General features: G+C 44.3%; 1 non-coding gene across 1 annotated transcript; it reads right to left on the bottom strand.

Moving 5' to 3' along the window:
* Nucleotides 1–5,355: 5,355 nt before the first annotated feature.
* Trnas-cga (transfer RNA serine (anticodon CGA)) lies at nt 5,356–5,430 on the bottom strand. Its single transcript has one exon. It is a non-coding gene; the product is annotated as a tRNA-Ser (tRNA).
* Between the last annotated feature and the right edge of the window lie 19,553 nt (nt 5,431–24,983).

Here is a 24,983-nt window from a genome sequence, read left to right as displayed (position 1 = left end):
GTAATAGAATATGATATGATTATATAGGTTTTTTATTTTATATGCGCTTAGAACTATTGTCTATATCAATGTGTTCAGCAATAAATATTTCCAGTCTTTTGTGGGAGTCAACATTTCTTTAGCAAATCGGAGCACACTGTTTCTGTACAGTAGATAATTTTCAGTAACACCCTTTGATTTTATGAATAATGTGTATTTCCAACTGATTCTCACATTTCTTCATTTATGCAGGATGAATTTGCCGCCCCCAAAAAGCTCCCGCCCTGGGCAATGACATGGTTCTCCGACCGTGGGTGGGGGCTACATCAAATCAGTATTATCGATTACCTTTGTATCCCAACCTCATACTCTGATCGAATAAACGATTGCCTGTAGACATCCGTACATACCCCAGTCCACCACTGTGTTTCCGAGAGAAATACGTCTTTCTCATGTCTGTCATTCATAATGTCTGCTTGTTCTGCTCTAAAAGTGTCTAGCAGTCTTCAACTTCTTGGTAGCAGGAGGAGTCCCACTGACGAACACTTTCAGATGTGTGTGGTATGTTCAGCAGCTATCTACGTTCATCTCCATCACGGCTTAGAAACTATGTCTCAGACTGAAGACCACATCAACACCAACCAGAGCAATATGTTTAAGTTCTCTGTAGACACACACACACACACACACACAAACACACACACACACATTTTTGCCAATAAAGAACTTTTTGTGGAAGGAGTTGTCAAACACACTTAATTTCAGTAATGTTTACAGTATCACAGTGTAATGAATTTCTCTTTCTATAACGATGCATATGTTAAACTCGTTGCACAAAAATCTTCGTAAGGGATTAAATGCGGTGTGAAGATGCTGTCAGTATATTCATTGGTTTCTGAAGGAGGTTCTGAAGTGTACATCACACATTAAGTTTATAAAACATTTCTGCGCAAGAAATGCATTCATCCTAAATGGCATCTTACTTCAGAATATGATGCATTAAAACATTAATTAGGTTTCGAAAGTTTACAGTAGTAAACTACATGCACATAGTCCATTGAGAGATTCGAGTTTTTACTTATAAAATTTTTTTCCAGTTGTTATTCCAGTTAGTAGCGGAGCATGGCTCTGAGGCATAAACTGGAAAGCGCGCCTCCTTTCTCACCCTTTCAAATTGTTCCTCGCTTTATGCAACGAACACTCGACCTCTTTATTTTCAACTTTTTCGAGCGACATGAATCGCGGGTTTAGCTTGTGTTTGCATTGCATCCAGCGTTCACGGCAACAAGTACAACGGGAGGGTGGGAGGGCGTCGCTGCCGGAGAGGAAGGTCGGATAGCAGCTTAGGGGCGCCCTGCTTACTGGCGCCATTACCGCGTATCCACCTGCTGCTGGCGCGCTATCTGGCGCCAGTTTTAGCATGCAAACTGCGGCGCCGTAACTGCGCGGCGTCCCAGGCTGGCGCCAGCTTAATGGCCTGGCGACAGGTGTAATTCGCCGGACTCTGTGTGTGAACGCGGGGACCACTGGCGCCGTTACGGCTTGCAGACTATCTCTTTGGGATCGGCGTCCAGCTTTAATGAAAGAGCGGGCCGCCGGGGAAACTGAAAGCGAATCCCAGGGAGCAGCCGAAGGGCCAGTTGCCGCGGGACCACTGCACGGCGAAACAATCAGGCGCAACTACGTCCCAGAGGCGTGTTTACCTCCAGAATACCATCCCCGTCGCAGCGCACCTCACGCAAACATAGTCTGGAGTATTTTGTAACACTGAACAGGAGTCGGAGTCAATATTACTTTCCTGTCAACATCTGCATCTACAGCTACATCTGTGTGTGGCGGATGGCATAAAATATCTCTGTCCCATTCGCTAGCGAAGCGAGGGAAGGGTGACTCCAAATGTCGAAATTTTTCGCATTTCACTGTCATGGCTCTTTCGCGGGACGTGTCTTGTGGACAATAACTTACTGCTTGACTCATGTTGATATGTGTGTTTATAACTGTAGTTTCCGTTCTTATTTTTGATAAAGTAGTCCTCCCACTGAGTCTTGTCTTTGGCGTGAAATGGAACCCCAAACACATGTGTAAAATTCACCCAAATGCAAAATATTGTCGGCTGTAACATGTATGTAATACGCAACAGTTTCCACTAGTAAAACTGTACTGCTGCACGTCGTTAGTAAGTTAATTGTTGCTTGCTGAAAAGTACAGATCATTAACCTCCAGTCAGTTACCAGATCTTATACATTTCTCTGATTATGGATAATTATGATTCAACCAGCTCGGGATTTTTACGGTCTAACGCGCCAATAGGACAGGAGTTGGCACGATCTCCCTCTGGAGGACATTCAGAAACACTGTGAGTCAGTGTCAAGCCAGATAATTGCCTTCATATGGGCCAGAGGTGGTTTAACGCGTTATTGACTGCGCAATTTGTGAATCTCTTTCTTTCGAATAAAGCATCCAGTTTTCCCGAAACTGCAATTATATGGTTGTGTGTGCATGTGGATCACATGTACGGATTTCCGTTCCATTCTTATAAATCCTTCGTAACGTATGTTTTTTTTCTATTGTATTGGAGTGCATTTTATGGGCCACTTTTATTTTCACAACCCTGCATTATTTATTGGTCATACGCGTTCCATAACGGTCAACTGACTATACGAAATGTCCGTGTAACGTCGCCTGTGAGACATATCTTCTACCAACATACTTCTTTATGAAAGAGAAGTAAGCCTTTAGACTGTACGTCGGTTCCAACGCGCAGGGGTGCTGTAAATGATTCATCCCTTTCAAAATTTTGTGTATTACATATGCAAATATGACTGATGCATGAATAGAACCATAAACTTGCCGAGTTTGCATTGTGACCACCAGTTGGCATTACGAATGCAGTACCAGGACAAAATGGCGACATAGTAAGAAAGTAAGTTTTTGTGGGGTCTGGGCTACCAGTCTTGTATAGGGTGCCTAAAGGATGCTGATTTTCCGGATAGCTGTACAGCAATTCAAGTAAATCATATTAGTGCTTTTTATTAAAATAAAGTAAATTCACAATACTTTGGTTTCAAATGTCGTGTCGCAGGTTATTGGCGACATGCAAATAATCAGCGTCTTTCGCTAGATAGAATGTCCATGCAAGTAATGGATATGGATCACGAGGAACACCTCTTCGAGTGCTCTCTTCTAGTCCGGGTCTACCAGTGTCCGTCTTCTGCAATCCGGCCGTGGCTGGCAGGAGCGGCGCTCATATTCTTCTCGGCTAGAGGCCGCTCCTGTCGTGGTGCGGTCCTAGTCAGAGGGCTAGTGGCTGACCTCATCTCACAGCCTTCTCTGCTTCTGCGTTTCTCATCTTCGTGCCGGCGCTTTCGTAACGCCGGAACAGTTTTTCTGTATCGTGTATTGGAATATGTGAGATATCTAATTGTTGCAGTGCCGCAGCGTGCATTCACAAGGAATTATAGCAAAGAATCGCCATGTAAACAGAGCATAGAAATTCTTCCAATCCACATGTGGCATACAGCAAACCAGTGCTTAACATTATCGGTTAAAAACAGTCTTGGTTGCAATTTTTTATTTTTTATTTTTATTTTTCAACGACGCGTTTCGCCTTATTTAGGCATCTTCAGGTTATCTGCATAGAAAACAGAGAACAAATACATCTATTTAAGAATCGCGATCGTGTTGTGCAGACTTGGATAACCTATAAGCATGTATAAACAGATCACCTATTGAAAGAGCAAATACCTTAAGAAGAATACTTCAGTCAGTGTAGCCTAAGAGCATCGTCGAATATATCAGGCCAACATCGCCTTCGTTAAACTCAGTAAAAACTAGAAATATAAAATAGTAAAATCATTACCTTTTCTACATGGACGCGAGAGGCACCAAGATCTGCATAACGTGTTCCCGTTCACAGGAGCGAGTAAGATGGGGCCTCAGGTAGTAAGCATAATGCACCACAGCGTCGTGTGCCAGTAGTGAAGCCTAATACAGAAACACCCCAGGAGGTGGCGCTGCGACGCAGCAGTGATAAAAATGAGAGATCGTAAACTGGATATACATACCCAATAAAACTTTATGAATGTAATGCACACAGGACATTGATAAGATGGAATTACTAGGGGCAACGCCTGTGCATAACTTATCCTAGAATTTTGACGAAGTAAAATATAAATGAAGGCGATAAATTTAAAATGAGAAAACAAGGTGTATAATACAACACACAGTTGCAGTACATAAACAGGTTTTTCGTATGATATACAACTAGAACGTAAACATTAAAAACACAGGTCCGTAATTTCAGATAAAGAGGCCGCCCATATAACACTCAATACTGCGTTATTCTGAGCTAGAACTTCTAGCAAGAAAACTTTTGTTATAAAATACAAGTAAACTCAATACTGCGTTATTCTGAGCTAGAACTTCTAGCAAGAAAACTTTTGTTATAAAATACAAGTAAAATTATTAGGTTTAAAAAATTTACACCAACGTGGGAGACGGACTTTATGGAAATTCGCCAGGAATAGGGGGTAATGTTGCCCCAGCATCGCTTGAAGCTGGAGATTGGCTGTCAGTAGACTGCGAAGACACTATGTCTCCTAGTGTTAAAGGAAGACGTTTTTGATAAGACGGCGTCAGAACAGTAGAACGGCGCGGACAATCGGATCTGAGATGACCGCTTTCGTTACAGAGAAAACACGTTCCTTCTTGCCCTGCATACGTAACATGGATCCGGTAACCACAGACAGTTAAGCGGGAATGCATATTCTTTTTAACGCACATGTCCACAGTCTGGATACCATTATAACACTGGAAGCGATGTTGTGCTGACCAGCATTCCCATCGGATATGCCGTATTACTCCTAACGGAAGCAACGCTGTTTAAAGAAATGAATCGTCCACTTCAGGAGGAAGGTTATAAACTCTAACCGGAGTATACTCGAGTGCAGCAGTTTCAAGGAGGACTTGACTAACGGAACCATCTCGATGTGTATAGAACCAACCTGAGAGAGAAGCCGTTCTACTTGAACTGGATCATAAAACTTCACAAAGAACGCATACAAATCAGAATCAAACTAAGTAGTATCTACCTGATCAGGTGGAACACGGATAACATCAGCAAACCAATTTGAATTTCTTAAGTGCCGGCCTGAACACGACGCATACTCTTGTCAAAACTGGAACGAACAGTAGCTCGGCGAGGAACAGACTTAAGAGACTCGACAGACACCCCCGGCAAGAGAAAAACGACAACAAATTCCCCAACGCAACTACGATATGACACCGGCCGATACACCAACAAGACTGAGTAAAATGAGATTTTCACTCTGCAGCGGAGTGTGCGCTGATATGACACTTCCTGGCAGATTAAAACTGTGTGTCGGGCCGAGACTCGAACTCGGGACCTTTGCCTTTCGCGGGCAAGTGCTCTACCAACTGAGCTACCCAAGCACGACTCACGTCCCGCCCTCACAGCTTTACTTCTGCCAGTATCTCGCCTCCTACCTTCCAAACTAATCAAAGGTTTGGCCGAGTCGGAAAATAAATTAATTTCATCACAGACCAAAAACTCATAAAAATATGTACGTCATGATATCGCTCATAGGAGATGCGATGTAATTAATAGTATTTCCCATGCACTGCCTACGAGAATCAACCATTTAAAATAAAATAGTACATGCATGAACACTGTGCAGAAGATAAGCTCCCAGCAACACACCTGAAAATAAGACTTAATCTAAAGCATTTGTTTTAAAATAAAAGGGGAAACTAATCACTGGACCTGTGCGTAAGAAAACGCGTTGGGTGTGCTAACAGGAAAGCTACGAGGTGAGTGGCTTAGGTGCAAAAACGTAACCTCGGAATGCAAGAGAAAATCATGTACAAAATCATTTATTCCTAAGATATGGATGTGAGGCATGTACACAATTCCTGATAACATTAATTCCTAAAACATTAAAGAAAAGCACCGAAACATACACCGTTATAATCTACACCTAAAATCATTGGTGTGAATCATTCATACAACTACTGTTGCCTGATAACTGATCGCAATAACTCGTGAAACGGTACACGTTTCGCAGTACACCCGCGTGCCCACGTGGTTTGTGGAGACGCAATATCTAGGTATCGTGGACAAGTTGCAACAATATCTCATCACACAATCACGAACAGTTAACATTCTTTAAAACAAACATGAGACCGGACAGTTAGTGATAACGGTAGCCCAACAAATTTTAATGTTCAACCACGTGGTCGGCTCCCCACGGACGAAAGATACATAATGCAAGGCAAATTTACGAGAAGGCAAAGCTATTAATATTTAGAAAAACGAAAGCTTATACAGGCACAGCTGAAGGCAAACAGACATTCATACAGAAGCGAGTGCTCACTTCTTATCGACACCTTTGTGTGGCGCTCTTCCGGTGGATCCAAGTCTGATATAGAAATTTACTAAAAGCAAAATCTGCCAAGTTTTGCATTCCTTGCTGCGACAAGGCAAAGCAATCTTTCAGAGTTGAGAAGCGAGACCAAAAGCTAACAGCTCTCCCCTCCCCAAGTAACAACGCGCCACACGGTCAGTCTAACTCACCCTTCTTCGACTGGAGCACAGCTGTGGACGCTTCCCGTACCGGCGGCAGACTGCCTCCGTTTTACTTCTCCAGCCTCTACCACGCTTCGCGTGGCCCGGAAAACCCAAAGATGCCATTTCCGCCACCAACTTAACGCAGGTGGATTTCTCACAAGTAGCGCAAACCTCTTTGCCTAGTTGACCACTACGAGAGTATGCTATTCTGTACAACTGCTGCTGAATCTGTATGACTATCGCAGACTTTCTGCAGCAGACTACGCCACCGTCTAGCAACGTGACACACAACCACATTCATTCAATCGCACCATTATAAGAGTTATGAGGAAAGGGAAACAAGGAAAAGGAGAAATGCTAGTGAAAATGGGCTACAGGACTAATGAAAAGTGGCTACAGGACCAACTGAGTAGCTTCGACACAAGCGGCGCTGCGGCACAGGCGGAAGTTAACTACGACTCGTTCGCTCGATAATATATATAGGCTGGCTCTGAGCACTATGGGACCTAACATCTATGGTCATCAGTCCCCTAGAACTTAGAACTACTTAAACCTAACTAACCTAAGGACAGCACACAACACCCAGCCAGCACGAGGCAGAGAAAATCCCTGACCCCGCCGGGAATCGAACCCGGGAACCCGGGCGTGGGAAGCGAGAACGCTACCGCACGACCACGAGATGCGGGCTCGTTCGCTCGAGGCGCAAAGCGACACTTGTACTCGTCCACTGTCGCGCTTGAGGTCACAGCACCAAGTGTAAGTGTCCTGGTAGTCTTTGCATAGTTACTTATCCAGGCAGTCGTCCATAGTATCGCCTGGTGTTACTTTGGCATTGACTCAGGTTTCACAGCACCTAGCCCGACCGGCTGTTCTTAAATGTTTTTAAATTTTTATGGACTTTTTGTTTTTTATGTGTATTGCTGCGTGTAAAAATTATCTCCCGTCTGGTGCTATTTTCAGCACGACACCTGAAGATGGGCGTATAAGAGCCCGTAACTGGTCGTGTGTTAAATAAAAGAACGTTACAACTCCAGCGGTATTTTCAACTTCTGGTAGATTAGCGACCAAGTTAACACAGGAAACAGAAGATTTAGTTATATTTCTCAAAGCGAACGAAGGCTAATCACAAGTAAGGCAGCAAGAAACAGAGTTCAGCTACCGCAGTGTCAAGTAGGATGAGGCTTTGCTGCAGTAGGATATGAACGATGGAGTCAAGAGTCGCTACTTGGCGGCGTCTGCATAGGGAAGTGGCTCCGAGCACTAGTGGGCTAGTGGCAGCCGCTGGGCGGCCTAGAACGCGCTGGCAGGGGGCGCTCGTGGTACCGAGCCACGGGAGACCTGCCACGGCGGGCGTTCCCCATTGGTTCCGCCAGATACTGCACGGGTGCTATCGGCATCTCACGGAAACTTGCAATTTTGTTGCTATGGCGTCCAGAGAAATCGATACGTAATACCACAAGTCTTACTTAGTGAGCCGTTATCAGAAACAGTTTCTTCCAGCATCCCTGTCGGTGTTTTGACCTTTCTCGCATTCCGACGTGCGTTTGGGTCTTCCTTAATGAGTCGTTATCAGAAAGAGTTTCTTGCTGAATCCTATTCAGTGTCAACTTCTTTGCTTCGGCAGCCTATTATTCTTTAAAAATAAACAAATAGGTGGAGTTTGCTGTTGATATGACATAAACAGATTACAGAAATTTTTATGTATTGGGCACCGTATTATACGCGACACATTTGTAGGAGATCAAATACTGGCTAAAAAGTCCTGCCCACAAAACGTGGTTCACCAAATTGAAACTGATGAACACTGATACCTGATACACACATGAAACGACGGCTGCGGTGGCCGAGCGGTTCTAGGCGCTTCAATCCGGAACCACGAGTCTGCTGCGGTCGCAGGTTCGAATCCTGCCTCGGGTATGGATGTGTGTGATGTCCTTAGAACTACTTAAACCTAACTAACCTAAGTCTAGGGGACTGATGACCTCAGCTGTTGGGTTCTAAAGTGCTTAGAAAAATGAAACTTCGTACTGGAGAGCCCTCATGTCGTTGCTACATCAGTGAATGAGGCTATCACGCAAACCTCGACCAACCATAGATGTAATATAGAGGTCCTGTCTAAGTAATGACTGGCCACGTATCTTTCGTAACTGTATATATTTTTGGACATTTGGGGTTGATCTTTTCATATTGTGATCAGTCGTCTTTGTTATCAGAGACTTACTAATAGTGTTCACATATTATTGTGCCAACGTTAACCTAGAAACTGATTTTCGCTATGACAGATATGTTCAATAGCTATTGACACATGTTAATTGTGCTGTTAGACGTTACAACCCCGCGACAATTGAACTGCCACCCCAACGCGACGTACGGCAAGACAAGTATTCCTCTGAGTGTCGCAGTATGGCGACACTCATATAACTCGCCTCTCAGTGCGTGACCTGGAAAACAAGGCTTTATGGATGTGCGCTGAGCTCTGCGGTGGATCGTCAGATGCGCCCGTGTGAGGACGATGGAGGGAGGACACAAAGCAATGGCTTTAGTTCCCTTCGTATTACCAACAAATAGCGAAGGATAAACGGTGCTGGCAACACGAATCCGGTGAAGTGAAGAGACTTGTGGCGACCTAAAAATACCACACTGCAATGCTAAATGAAATGTCACACTGTGCTGGGTACTTCGAGATGGACCGAGCAAAGACTAGCCTTGGCCCACGTACCTAGGACGCGTGCGATTTTGCACGCCGTGGCCACCCCTACGCCGCAGGATATTCTGTGCTGGTTTTCACGTCTTGAGCTATGCCGCATCCCAGCATCAGCCAACGCTTCCCACCTGTCACTGAAGTGACACACATGCTCTTCTCTCGTGTTTTAGCGAACAGAGTGTCGTGCTGCGAACAAGCTGTCCTCCTTTCGCGCATGTACGGCATTTAAGGCGTCTTGCTACAATTTGCAATGAGATGACAAAAATCACGGGCTACCTCCTAATATCGTGTCGAACCTCCTTTTCCCCCGCATAGTGTAGCATCTCGACGTGACATGGACTCAAAAAGTCATCAGAAGTCCCCTGTAGATGTACTGAGCCATGCTGGTGCAAGATTTTGTGCACGAAATGGCCTCTCTATTTTGCCGCATAAATGTTCGATGGGATTCCTGTGGCGCCATCTTGGTGGCCAAATTATTCGATCGAATTACCCAAAATGTTCTTCAAACCAAACGCGAACAGTTGTGACACGGCTACATGGCGCATCGGGCATCCATGTAAATTCCATCGTTGTTTGGGAACGTGACGCCATGAACGGCTGCAATTGCTCCTAGTAGCCGAACACTCAGAGGGTGCAGTCTACTCCATGTGAACACAGTCCACACCATTATGGAGCCGCCATCAACTTGCACAGTGCCTTATTGACAACTTGGATCGACGGTTTCGTGGGATCTGTGCCATACTCTAAGCCTACCAGCAGCTCTTAACTGCCGAAATCGGGACTCATCTAACCAGATCACGGTTTTCGAGTCGTTTAGATTCCAACACCTGTGGTCTAGGGGTAGCGTCTTTGATTAGTAATCAATCGGCCCCGGGTTCGAATCCAGCCACTGCTTAAATTTTGATTAATAATCAGCATTGGCGGCCGAAGACTTCCGGCATAAGAAGCCTGCCAACGGCTTTGTCAAAGAGGGCGGAGGAGCGGATAGAGGTTCAGGGCACTCACTTGTCCTTGGGGTGGTTCACTGGCCCTAAAGGCGGAAGAATCCGCAATGGTCAACTTCACAAGGTTGCAGAAGGCAATAGAAATCACTGCATTAAAGACACGTAATGTTTATACACAGGACATGTGGCCTGTAACTGAAAAAGTGTCATGTTGATCTCTCCATTTGCAAAAGATTCCTGAGTAGTCCCGCATTCGGATCTCCGGGAGGGACTGCCAAGGGGGAGGTAACCATGACAAAAAGACTGAATAATCAACGATACGATAACGTTCTACGAATCGGGGCGTGTAATGTCAGAAGCTTCAACGTGATAGGGAAATTTGAAAATCTGAAAAGTGAAATGCAAAGACTGAATCTAGATATAGTAGGGATCAGTGAAATGAAATGGAGAGAAGCCAAGGATTTCTGGTCAGAAGAGTATGGGGTAATATCAACAGCAGCATAAAATCATATAACGGGAGTAGGATTCATTACGAATAGGAAGGTAGGACAGATACTGTTGTTACTGTGAATAGTTCAGTGATAGGGTTGTTCTTATCAGAATTGACAGCAAACCCACACCGTCAACGATAGTTCAGGTGAAAGGCTGAAGGTGAAAAGATAAAGTATAGGAGGATATTGAAAGGGTAATACAGCACGTAAAGAAAGGCGAAAATCTAATAGTCATGGGCGACTGTAATGCAGTTGTAGGGGAAAGAGTAGAAGAAAAGGTTACGAGAGAATATGGGCTTGGGACAAGGAATGAAAGAGGAGAAAGACTAATTGAGTTCTGTAACAAGTTTCAGCCAGTAATAGCGAATACCCTGTTCAAGAATCACAAGAGGAGCAGGTATACCTGGAAAAGGCCGGGAGATACGGGAAGATTTCAATTAGATTACATCATGGTCAGACAGAGATTCCGAAATCAGATACTGGATTGGAAGGCGTACCCAGGAGCAGATATAGACTCAGATCACAATATAGTAATGATGAAGAGTAGGCTGAAGTTTAAGACATTAGTCAGGAAGAATCAATGCGCAAGGAAGTGGGATACGGAAATACTAAGGGATGACGAGACACGGTTGAAGTTCTCTAAGGATATAGATACAGCAATAAGGAATAGCTCAGTAGGCAGTACAGTTGAACAGGAATGGACATCTCTAAAAAGTGCCGTCACGAAAGTTGGAAAGAAAAACACAGGCACAAAAAAAGAAGACAACTGCAAAGAAATCATGGGTAACAGAAGAAATACTTCAATTGATCGATGAAAGGAGGAAGTACAAAAACGTTCCGGGAAACTCAGGAACACAGAAACACAAGTTGCTGAGGAATTAAAGAAATAAGAAGTGCACGGAAGCTAAGACGAAGCGCCTGCAAGAAAAATGTGAAGAGATCGAAAAAGAAATGATTGTTGGAAGAACAGACTCAGCATATAGGAAAGCCAAAACAACCTTCGGTGACATTAAGAGCAAGGGTGGTCACAGTAAGAGTGCAACGGGTATTCCACCGCTAAATGCAGAGGTGAGAGCAGATAGGTGGAAAGAATACACTGAAAGCCTGTATGAGCGGAAATATTTGTATGATGTGATAGAAGAGGAAACAGAAGTCGATTTAGAAGTCATAGGGGTTCCAGTATTAGAATCAGAATTTAAAAGAGCATTGGAGGACTTAAGATCCAATAAGGAAGAAGGGATAGATAACATTCCCTCAGAATTTGTAAAATCATTGAGGGAAGTGCAAACAAAACGACTATTGACGTTGGTGTGTAGATTGTATGAGTCTGGCGACTTACCATCTGACCTTCGGAAAAATGTCATCCACACGATTCCGAAGACTGCAAGAGGTGACAGTGCGAGAATGATCGCACAATCAGCTTAACAGCTGGCACGAGAGAGGCAATTCTGACGATGCAGTTGATAATGGAATCAAGACTGAAGAAAGATCACGACATTTTCATAGTACTTGTCGACCTGGAAAAGGCCTTTGACAATGTGAAATGGTGGAAGATGTTCGAAATTCTGAGAAAAATAGTGGTAAGTTGAAGGGAGAGACGGGTAATATACAATATGTACAAGAGGGAATAATAAGAGTGGACGACCAAGAACGAAGTGCTCGGATTAAAAAGAGTGATCAATAGGGGGGAAAGACTACAACCCCGTCTTACAATCTGTACATCGAAGAAGGAATGATGGAAATAAAAGAAAGGTGCAGGAGTGGAATTAATATTCAAGGTGAAAGGATATCAATGATACTATTCGCTAATGACATTGCTATCGTTGAAACGTCTCTGTGGAGTCGATTCATAGACGCTTGTTTCACTTTATTCTCCCGCCTGATTGCGGTTTAATTAATTAACTCTCCCAGAGAGACTGAGCAATCAAAGTAAGACTTATTAAATCATATTATGTTTGATTTTTTTCGTGTCTCATAGGAAATCATGTCCTGTACTTACTTTTTTTCCCTTCACCCTACCCTATGTGTGCGTGAATGTGACTGAATGAGTGTTTTTACGAGTGGTTTCGGGTTTCTTTTGTGGGGATGCTGAGTTGGTTGTCGTCTGCTGGGAGCAGGTGATGTTTGCTTCTCGTTTGGAGGGTAGCACAGGATGATCAACTTTGGATCCCAGTATCTGGACAGAGAGGTTTACCCCTTTTAGTCTGAGATTGGTTTGTCTGTCAGGTTGGTGGCGGATGCCTAACCCTCTGGTAGCTTCCGTTGGACCGATAGTTAGGCGAAGCTCGGTGGAGAAAGTACACTCTGCAGCTATCGGTGGGTGAGTACAGTTCGTATCTCCTGGAGAGGGTTCCTGCTGATAGGACGTAGGTCGAATTGGAACTTCCCTATGTTAGATTCATGGCATATTTAAGTACTTCATCTTAACTGAAACGTGTGTAGTTACGTATTTTCGGAATGTGGCATAATTATTTTGTTAAAAATCGGCGATGATGGTTGTTGAAATTAAAAGTGTTCCTCAGCAGATTTGCTTCGTTAGCGAAAGGAACAAAGCAACTTCCAAAGATAAACTCTGCATCCTTTATCTTTCTCACTGATGCCAGTTTTCAAATCAATTTTCTATTCCCTGATTTTTTAAGTTAATATTCTTGCTTGTGATGAACAAAAATAGGAGGAAAAATAAATTTAATTAAACAAGCTCAGTGATATACGACATACAAAGCTGTTCATCTTGTTAGCGTCTTTAAAAAAATTGCATTCTTATAATTAAATTCTTAATTTAACTGAACTGATAATTTCCAGTTCGGTCTTTTCTTAATTGTTAGGAAGGGCTTGGGCTGTTGGCGACCCTGTAATTTTTAAATTTGTAATTGTCCTTGTGAGGCGGCTTATCCAGAAGTTGCGCACAAGGGTTACATCTCCATTATTCTTGGTACGTAACGTATGTCGAACCTTGGCTAGGATCCGTTTACAATTGCAATTGGCTCTGAGCACTATGCGACTTAACTTCTGAGGTCATCAGTCGCCTAGAACTTAGAACTAATTAAACCTAACTAACCTAAGGACATCACACACATCCATGCCCGAGGCAGGATTCGAACCTGCGACCGTAGCGGTCACGCAGTTCCAAACTGAAGCGCCTTTAACCGCACGGTCACACCGGCCGGCGATCCGTTTATTCTACAAATGGTTCAAATGGCTCTGAGCACTATGGGACTTAACATCTATGGTCATCAGCTCCCTAGAACTTAGAACTACTTAAACCTAACTAACCTAAGGACATCACACAACACTCAGTCAACAGTTCTACATACGTACTTTACATCGTGAGTGAAAGTGAAGAAGTATTACATGATCTGCTGGACGGAATGAACAAGCTAATGAGTACAGAATATGGATTGATAATAAATCGAAGGAAGACAAAAGTAATGAGAAGTATCAGAAATGAGAACAGCAAGATCAGGGTTGATGGTCGCGAAGTAGATGAAGTTAAGGAGTTCAGCTACCTAGGCAGTAAAATAATCAATGACGGACGGAGCAAGGAGGACATCAGAAGCAGGCTGGAAATGGAAAAAAGGGCATTCCTGCCCAAGAGAAGTCTACAAGTATCAAACATAGGCCTTAACTTGAGGAAGAAATTTCTGAGGACTTATGTCTGGTGTACAGCATGGTATGGTAGTGAAACATGTATTGTGGGAAAACCAGAACAAAAGAGAATGGAAGCATTTGAGATGTGGTGCTACAGGTGAATGTTGAAAATTAGGAGGATTGATAAGGCAAGGAATGAGGAGGTTTTGCGCAGTATCGTAGAGGAAACGATACGTGGAAAAGACTGATAAGGAGAAGGGACAGAATGATAGGACATCTGTTACGACATGAGGGAATAACTTCCATGATACTAGAGGGAAATGTAGAGGGCAAAAACTGTAGAGCAAGACAGAGATTGGAATACATGCAGCAAATAATTTAGGGCGTTGGTTGCGCGGGATTAGCTGAGCGGTCTAGGGCACTGCAGTCATGGACTGTGTGGCTAGTCCTGGCGGAGGATCGAGTCCTCCCTCGGGCATGGGTGTGTGTGTGTGTGTGTGTGTGTGTGTGTGTGTGTGTGTGTGTGTGTGTGTGTGTTTGTCCTTAGGATAATTTAGATTAAGTAGTGTGTAAGCTTAGGGACTGATGACCTTAGCAGTTAAGTCCCATAAGATTTCACACACATCTGAACATCTGCAAGTGCTCCTCTGAGATGAAGAGGTTGGCACAGGGGAGGAATTCGTGGGGGACCGCATCAGCCCAATCAGAAGACGGATGACCTAAAAAAAACAAAAAAATAAAAAAAATTGTTCCAGCCGATGTGGTGACTAGCGCAGGAGAGGTGGTCAGGCGATATCGTGTTGTTATCAAAAGTACTCGCACCGGTCGTCTGCTGCCGAAGTCCCTTAACGCGAAACCGTAGCATGAGTACAGGCTGTTGCTTCCTCTGGTCTGCTGACAAACAAGACACACACGCCACTGCGGTTAGGCAGTGGGGAACGTTGGGAGAGGTATCACGTGTCGGCTGCTCGCCGTTTCTTGGTAGGCCCTCCCTCATCGACTGGCCATCTGGCAGTTCAGACATGACACGTCTGCTCTCTGTCTTCTGCTATTCGCAACCACGGTTACTCAGACTGCTCTGGAAGGCACCCGAACCCTCTCGGAAGAGCACGATCGTACGCTGTATCTTAGAGTACATTAAATTTTACCTCACTCCTTTACTTCAAAACTTCCCTCCTGGGAGCTAAATGCCTACTAGTATTATCTGTGGAGCAATGAGTACCCGTACAACACCAACTCTGACGAGTAAAGTAATTTATACACTATAACATGGAAGTGCGGACTCACTATTGACAGTACCTGCCTTACGCTACGATTGTTAATACACGTCTGGAGGCTATGGCTGTGTGAGCATATACACTGGTGTCCAAAATTAAACGAACAAACTGTTATTTCCCCGTCCTGTGTATAATTCACGATATAATCATACAAACTGTCAACATACGTCTTTAGGATCGTGTTCTGCACGGAAGATGTCATTCCGATCGACAGACAATCGCACCTATCAAGCGGGGTAGTGTTTGCAGGGTAGTCTCACATCCACAATAGCTGTGTACACAGTTACAAACGGTGCAGTATGGTACGTAGAAGACGCCTACCACGCACATTGCTGGGAAGGGCCGTAGGAAGAATGGAAGCAGTGTTCCAAACTGATGTGCTCCGATGGCTTAATCTGAATCGTTCTGTTGTTTCTCGGATGTTCCGACAGTTTATAGAGACCGTAATTGTATCCCGGAGACCAGGACATGGCCGACTACGTACGACATCAGAAAGAGTGGACCGTTATTTGGCTGTAAAGGCACGAAGGTACCACCTTACTACTGAACTGCAACTGGCGTCTGACCTCGCAGCATCCACTGGATGCGTTGTATCGAAGCAAACGGCGTACAGAAGGCTTCAGCAGAGTGGCCTTTATTGTAGAGATCTGCTGTGTGTTTACCTCTGGCGTTTAGAGTGGGGCCATCAACATGCCATCTGACCGGTCGAACAGTGGGCCAGTGTTCTTTTCACAGATGAGTCCTGATTTGGTGTGGAGAGTGATTCTCGACGAATTCGCATCTGGAGAGCACGGGAGGGACCATTTCGGGACCCAAACATTGTGGAAAGAGACCGATAGCGAGGACGATCTCTAATGGCGTGGGCAGGGATTGTATTGACCACTCGAACACCTTTTCATGAAATTGTACTGGTGAATCAGCAAGATTTAAGTGCTGTCAGGTACCGTGACGAGACCTTGGGATCTCGTGTGCAATTGTTGCGAGGTGGTGTGAGCCCAGGTTCAAAATGGTTCAAATGGCTCTGAGCACTATGGGACTTAACATCTGTGGTCATCAGTCCCCTAGAACTTAGAACTACTTAAACCTAACTAACCTAAGGACATCACACACATCCATGCCCGAAGCAGGATTCGAACCTGCGACCGTAGCGGTCACGCGGTTCCAGACTGAAACGCCTAGAACCGCAGGGCCACAACGGCCGGCCTGAGCCCAGGCTTCTTACTGATGGACGATAGTGCTAGACCTCACAGAGCATGGTGGTTGATGTTTTTTTGGAAACGGAAGATATTGCACACATCTACATCTACATCTACATTTATACTCTGCAAGCCACCCAATGGTGTGTGGCGGAGGGCACTTTACGTGCCACTGTAATTACCTCCCTTTTCCTGTTCCAGTCGGGTATGGTTCGCGGGAAGAACGACTGCCGGAAAGCCTCCGTGCGCGCTCTAATCTCTCTAATTTTACATTCGTGATCTCCTCGGGAGGTATAAGTAGGGGGAAGCAATATATTCGATACTTCATCCAGAAACGCTCCCTCTCGAAACCTGGACAGCAAGCTACACAACGCTGCAGAGCGCCTCTCTTGCAGAGTCTGCCACTTGAGTTTGCTAAACATCTCCGTAGCGCTATCACGCTTGCCAAATAACCCTGTGACGAAACGCGGCGTTCTTCTTTGGATCTTCTCTATCTCCTCTGTCGACCCGACCTGGTACGGATCCCACACTGACGAGCAGTACTCAAGTTGAGATCAAACGAATGTTTTGTAAGCCACCTCCTCCGTTGATGGACTACATTTTCTAAGGACTCTCCCAATGAATCTCAACCTGGCACCCTCCTTACCAACAGTTAATCATTCCACTTCAAATAGTTCCACACGCATACTCCCAGATATTTTACAGAAGTAACTGCTACCAGTGTTTGATCCGCTATTATATAATCATACAATAAAGGATCCTTCTTTCTATGTATTCGCAATACATTACATTTGTCTATGTTAAGGGTCAGTTGCCACTCCCTGCACCAAGTGCCTATCTGCTGCAGATCTTCCCGCATTCCGCTCCATTTTTCTAATGCTGCAACTACTCTGTATACTACAGCATTATCCGCGAAAAGCCGCATGGAACTTCAGACACATGGCGTGGCCTGCTCGCTCTTCCTATTTGAATCCCTTACAGCATGTCTGGGATGCACTCGGGAGACGCGATGCATCACGTCAGGATCCACCAATCGCTCTCCAAGACTTGCGAGCAGCTCTGCAGGAAGAATGGACGTTATTGCCTCAACATGAATTTGATGACATCGTTCATATCATGTCCCGTCGTTGTCAGACCTACATTGGTGCCGGAGATGGTCACACTCTGTGATGAGCACTTCAACCAGTTGTCGTAATGTGTGTGCAAATCCGTTAAATTGAAAAAAAAGAACGAAGAACATATTTGTCTACCGTTATGCATGTTGCAGTTGATTACATTTTGTATTCTTTACATTGTTGCTACTTTACTATCATCTGTTTACATGTTTTGTGGTAAAATAAACGGAACCTTGCGAAATTTCGATCGGGTGCTTTAATTTTGGACATCAGTGCATATTTGTGGACTACTGTACCTTTCTGTTGTTTCTACCGAGTTCCGAGAAACTAAGTCTTTACTTTGATTACTCCTAGTGGAGCATGTTTCCTCTTCTGTGTCGCCTTCCACCGAGTTCGCGTGGTCTGCATGTTTTGCCAGTGGTCTCTCGAACCATTTTTGACCTTTTGCTGTCAGCAGTCACGAACACCTTTACCTGGTCGAATATTCCCTGCAGATGGTCACGACGCATGTCTATACACTTGCACAAGCAATTGAAGGTTAACCTCTGTCAAACGCAGCCTGCAATATTTTTTAGAATTTCTTCCCGTTTTTAGAGAGTTCTCGATACTGTGCTGTATTTTGCGAAAGTTATGGTGCGTGCAATATGACATGACCTCCGGCTGTGCAGACGGAACTGTGGCTGTGGGGACAACCGTGATGGCACTTCAGAGCTACAGCATGTGAGTCTGCAGACGATCGTATTAACAAGTTGTGTCAGTACTACAAATAATCCTATAAGTCAGCCGTTTATTATTAAAGACGCAGTGGGTACAAGATTATGTTAAATTTACAACAGGGAGAGCGATTTATCTTCTCCTGTCTTGCACACCGTTTGTTTTCTTTCTCTTGTTGTCATGTTAATATTTCTTTCTTTGTTCAAAACACAGCATTTTTACACAATTTTACCTGACTGAAGTGCCAGTACAATTGCAATTTCGACATACTCTGAAAACAGTCTACTGTTAATCAAATTCAGTAGCATATGAAGAGCTCATGCGGGATATAAAATTAACCCTCGGTATACCATGGTGTGGAGAGGGGATGGGGGGGGGGTGATACTTTGCGTCAAACTTTTGAAAATATTGTTATGTAGTCAGTTCCCTTACATTCTAAAATGTTGAAGAAAATATTTATTGTTTTCAATGAATTCTTCTACCAGATTCCACGTATGTTCTAAATTTTTCAGTGAAAATTAATCCAAAAATTTAATTCTTGGTAGTAGATCTCACTTGTCCTTTTTTATTACGGTATGCATACAGCACTATCCCATTGATAGTACACGTTACTGAAAGTGTGTTGATATTACTATGGGTAGCTAAGAGATATTCTCAAGTTCTGGACCCTACTTACGCACATGGAGCTATTAAATGTGGTAAATTCCATCTCATATGATACCCATTCCCAGAAAGTGGTTGTTATAGGACTGGCAATAAGAGTGGACGACGCCATCTAACATTAAAGGCAATCGCTATGCACAAATTCACCTCACGATTCTAAGAGTACCAAATTATAATAAGACACAAACATCGAGCAGCATCACGACAACTATAGCACGGCTGAAATTTAATCGTTGGGAGTTCACCCAAAAAACACCTCTATTGGCTCAACGTAACTGCCACCCCTCTGTGTGTTAGGGGGGGGGGGGGGGAGAGAGGAAGAAGATCCAAACCATATATGCCCATGGTGTTCGGAACTTGTATCACATAAACGTACTTGTAAGTAATCTTCGAGCTCTTGGTCATCAGTTCCCAAGCAGCCTCCAAACCTTGTTAGCATTCAGTCATACCCCAAAGAATAAAAATACTGTACCGAGTTCGTCAACTGTTTCAATATCCCGATATAGCTCCCTGTTCTGCTCGTCTAAGGCTGCCGGTAAACAGAATGCCAGAGGAAGACCAAAGCACAATTGATTGACTATATTCCCAGGTGCTACTCCACAGGGTGTGGAACGCACAGGCTGCACATGAACGTCACTATGTACCTATTATATGTATGTGTCTGAAACCTGGTATATTTAAACATGTTGCTGTAATACCGAAATCTGGTTCTTCTACCCTTTTCTCATATACTGTCTCGATGGTACTCTTCGACCTGCACTAATATTCAATTCTGTATCCGCAGCTTTTGAAAGAATTCTTACAGGACTTACAAAAGAAGATTTCATTACTAGTTTAGATAATCATTAATACGGATTGAAATGGGAATATCCCGTATGTGTACCAACCGCAGTTTATCATTTCTTAATGTGTTACCAGCTTTATGGCATACTATACCTGTGTACCCTGTATTACATTCTTGTGTTGTTTACTCGTTTAGTATTCTGTGAATGTAAAATTTGTTTTATGTCGGAATCTGTCGATTGTTAAGTCTATGTAACTTTTTACCAGGGGGCATGACTCAATTAGTGTATGCTGTGTATTGTCAGAACAAACTCTTGCATAACATTTCCCGTTTTGAGATGGACATATTGGCATCATCCGAAAGCTGATAATAATAATAATAATTGTTGAATCCTGCCTAGTCATCGAATATGGGGTGTCTAGGAAACCGGCTTTCTCGGATCGCTAGTCATACAATTCAAACAAATATTATTAATGAGTTATATTAGTAAAAGTAGCTTTGTTGTTATACGTATGCTGGCCAAAGTGCCCGAGCGGTTCTAGGCGCTACAGTCTGGAACCACGCGACCGCTACGGTCGCAGGTTCGAATCCAGCCTCGGGCATGGGTGTGTGTGATGTCCTTAGGTTAGTTAGGTTTAAGTAGTTCTGAGTTCTAGGGGACTGATGACCTCAGAAGTTATGTCCCATAGTGCTCAGAGCCATTTCAACCATTTTTGTATTCTGATGTGCCGCAACAAAAGGGCGACATACACAATAAGCAAATTTCTTCAGTATATACAACTGCTAATCCAAGTGAAGTAATACAGTTGACATTTTTATTCAGGTCGCTAGTCATTGTGCTTCTGTAGAACTGGGCCGCGGCAAGTCGGGCGCTGCGCTTAGGTCCTCTTCGCATACAGGCCGCTGCTGTCGCGTTGTCGTCCTGGAGAGGGGTCAGTCAGCGGGCAATTGGCTGACGTCTTCTTCACAGCCCTCTCTGCTCTATCGTTCCCGAATGGCGTTCCGCCGGCCGCGGTGGTCTAGCGGTTCTAGGAGCGCAGTCCGGAACCGCGCGACTGCTACGGTCGCAGGTTCGAATCCTGCCTCGGGCATGGATGTGTATGATGTCCTTAGGTTAGTTAGGTTTAAGTAGTTCTAAGTTCTAGGTGACTGATGACCACAGATGTTAAGTCCCATAGTGCTCAGAGCCATTTTGAATGGCGTTCCGGCGCTTGACTTAACGCGCAACAACAACAACAACAACAGTAATAATAATAATAAAAAATGTTACTGGAAGGATAGCGGAAATGCAGTACGTCTCGGAAATGCAGTAAGCGATAAACTTTTCTCCTTTCACGGGGGATGTCAGCGAGAATGATTTTCAAAAAGTTTTAGAAATATGTGTAAAGTTTATTGGAAGTCGCTGAATGCTGTCACTGTGAAATACTCGGTGAATATAATCTCGCCACGAGTTAAGGTCTCCAAAGACACACACTCAGTTTGTAATACTTGTCTTATTGTGTTAATCCTTTAACGCAAGATTATATCTCTTAATGAATAAATTATTACACCATTTTAAAGTGTCAAATTTGGTAAACATATGGCGAAATTTTTAAAATCAAATTTTTGAGGCTCCTGGTTCAAAAATGGTTCAAATGGCTCTGAGCACTATGGGACTTAACATCTGTGGTCATCACTCCCCTAGAACTTAGAACTACTTAAACCTTACTAACCTAAGGACATCACACACATCCATGCCCGAGGCAGGATTCGAACCTGCGACCGTAGTAGTCGCGCGGTTCCGGACTGAGCGCCTGAACCGCTAGACTGAGGCTCCTGGAAAAAATTAAATAGGCAGTCTACAGCTGCGATTTGAATCATGAAGTTTGAATCATGAAACAAAAAGTGGGATAGTAGTAGGGAGATATGTATCTTCATTACGATACAGCGACTGTATTAGCAACAATTCGTAAATTACCATATGCGAGTTAACGGGATGTAAGTTTCGCATTAGCTGATTGAGTCGTGTATCGACTCGTTCTACACCTTGTATTTAGATTGTATTGGTCTTCCTTTTCTCCCCCTGACAAGTTTGTTTGATATGTTGTCTGTCATTAAGTGGCTGCTGGGTTCTTTTCCTCGGCTATCGATATCCGCGTTTTGCTTCCGGGAAACTGCTATGGAGGAAGTGTAGTGTTGGCAGAAGAGCCAACACTGGTTTTCTAGAGGAGGCCGAAATGCACGCGTTTAATTACACGCTGACTGGCGTGTGGTCTGGAACAGGACAATATCTTGAGAATTTCAAATAAAGTACGTAGCTGATGTAATACTTAACTTTAATCCACAATTGTAGAACGTCTCTCGTTACGATACATGCTTCATAATATTAATTATCAACTGCTATGGCGCTTTGTTAGGTCGTAGCAAATGACGTAGCTGAAGGCTATGCTAACTATCGTCTCGGCAAATGAGAGCGTATCGGTCAGTGTAGCTTCGCTAGCAAAGTCAGCTGAACAACTGGGGCGAGTGCTAGGAAGTCTCTCTAGACCTGCCGTGTGGTGGCGCTCGGTCTGCTATCACTGACAGTGGCGACACGCGGGTCCGGCGTATACTAATGGACCGCGGCCGATTTAAAGGCTACCACCTAGCAAGTGTGGTGTCTGGCGGTGACACCACAGGAAGTGAGATCTTTGACCGGTTGTAACCTCGTGTGGTGGCGCGGAAGTAGGGGTGCGCTAAGAGAGTCTGGTGGACACGGGAGGGCAGTGTGGCTCTCCAGCGCGGACAAGGCGTGGTCGGTTGTACCGAGTCGCCACGTGATGCATGTCGATTGTGTGTAACGAGTGGGTCGAGTTGACGGAAGAGCTGCCCGCGGGTTGGTTGTATACAGAATCGCCCCACGAGTAGTTGCTGTTCATTTCACCTTGGTGGGACGTTAACAAGCTTCTTTAAGTCCTCCGTTTCAAAACTGGAGTCTAAAAGGAGACACCTAACATGCAGGAGCGGTCACTACCCGTCAACGTTGCAGAGAAGACGTGAACTCCGGTGACAGAGCGTGTTTTCGCGTGACCGTGGCGTGTTAGGTACACTGGCGACGCGTGTGCGGTCGGATGTGTGGATCCTTGCCATCGGAGGTCGTGTACTGCCTTTTGGGCATAATTGCAAGTTAAGATAGTGGAAGGTTTAATCATTAAGTAATAAGTTTGTGTAACCAGTGTCTCTTCTGCCTTGTCGCCTCCGGCGATCGGGTTTCCTGTCCCCGGCACCGGTGTAATTGGAGACACTGATCTTTCCTCCTCCTTTCGTTACTGCCCGTTGGCAGGTGTAGTTTTGGCAGTTTGTTTCGCTATTCTGTCTTGTGTTATGAATAAATTCATGCTCCTTGTTGGTTAATCATGTGGTCGCTCATTCAGGACTGTGTGGTGTAATGTTTCCCTGCACGAGGTTAGCTCTAATTCTGTCAGCAAGTTAAGCCATCTTATTACAAGTTTTCGCTGGCTAAAAGTCGGTGCAGTGACCAGCCTGAGAGTGGCAATTGTGTTTACGGGCTTACTTAAATCGGTCAGTATTCTGCCTAGCCTGAGCATCCCTGAGTGGGTGATTTGTGGCCGCCTTACACGGGTCCGTCATATCTGTTATGTTCTAATGATATTCCAGGACACTTTTGTTTAAAACTTTTTTTAAATTCCTCCATTCCTTTATTGCCAGTAATCGTGTGTTTGCTGAGACCTTTGATTTTTTTAATGGCGGTGTTGGTAGCTTCACTACCTCACCGTACTTTATTAACAAAATTCTGTATTTACTTTAGTTGCCTGTTTACTGATGTTCTTTAAATTTTTTTTACTGTTGTATTGCTCTAAATTACTTGATTGCCGTTAGCGGCGTGTTTTGAAAGGCTGTTATTGCCGTACTGTTAGCTTCTGTGTTTTTTTTTATTTGAAACTGTTGTATTGTTATAAATGACTTGACTGCCGTTTTAAAAAAAAATTATACTGTTGCATTGCTGTAAATTACTTGATTGCCGTTAGCGGCGTATTTAAAAGGCTGTTTATTGCCGTACTGCTAGTTTCTATAAGATATGAATAATACATTTGTGTGTGAAAGTCTCAACTCGACAGTAAACTATTAGAAATTTGGCCCCGTTTCCCAACTTGTGGTGAGGGTTGTAATAACCGTAACCACTGTGTGTGTGTGTGTGTGTGTGTGTGTGTGTGTGTGTGTGTGTGTGTGTGTCACTGATCTTTGATGGTGGTCAGTTTCAGTGGAAAGTATGTATCAAAAAAAGACGGACAACAAAAGAAATGTAAGGCAAGTAGAGGACTATGCTGAAATGTAAGAACGTTAGCGGAAAATGGCTATCTCCTCCCGCGAGCTGACATTTGTCCCAACTCCATGAAAAACAGCACGCCATTCTTGGAGAAAGAGAGTGCTCTATGAAGATTTACGAGTCACTGTTGGGACCTCCAATTCAGACGATGGCTTTACCAGCCGGTGAAGACAGCTCACAAATGCGGCATCGAGTCACTTAGATGGAAAGAAGTCGCGGAGTGGGAAGCCCTTCCGGTAATCTCACTCACGGCTGAGCAGTCGCCTGATCTGGCGAGCGGTATTGATTGCCCCGGCTCAGAGATGAATGCGCCCAGGACTGATGGCGGAGCGAGACCTGCGTGATTTATGCAGAGCTCAGCCAGGGGGGGGGGGAGGGGGGAGGAGGAACTACCCTCGCGTGCTCACTGTAGTCGGTTATCTCGCAATGAAGACAGTGACGCATTCTGGGTATTTATGCCTCTGGTGGTTTCTCAGCAACGAGAAATATTTTGCCAAATTCAGAAAGGAGCACCATAACAGCATGCACGAAAAGGTACTGCAAATTTTATCATATACTGCTCAAGTGCTTGTAGAATTTTGGAACACGTATTATGTTCGAGTATAATGGCTTTTCTGGAGACTAGAAATATACTCT

The sequence above is a fragment of the Schistocerca serialis genome, chromosome 5, assembly GCF_023864345.2.
Source record: "Schistocerca serialis cubense isolate TAMUIC-IGC-003099 chromosome 5, iqSchSeri2.2, whole genome shotgun sequence".
Taxonomy (NCBI): domain Eukaryota; kingdom Metazoa; phylum Arthropoda; class Insecta; order Orthoptera; family Acrididae; genus Schistocerca; species Schistocerca serialis.
The sequence above is the reverse complement of the archived record's forward strand: the minus strand, read 5'-3'. Positions and strand labels throughout refer to the sequence as shown.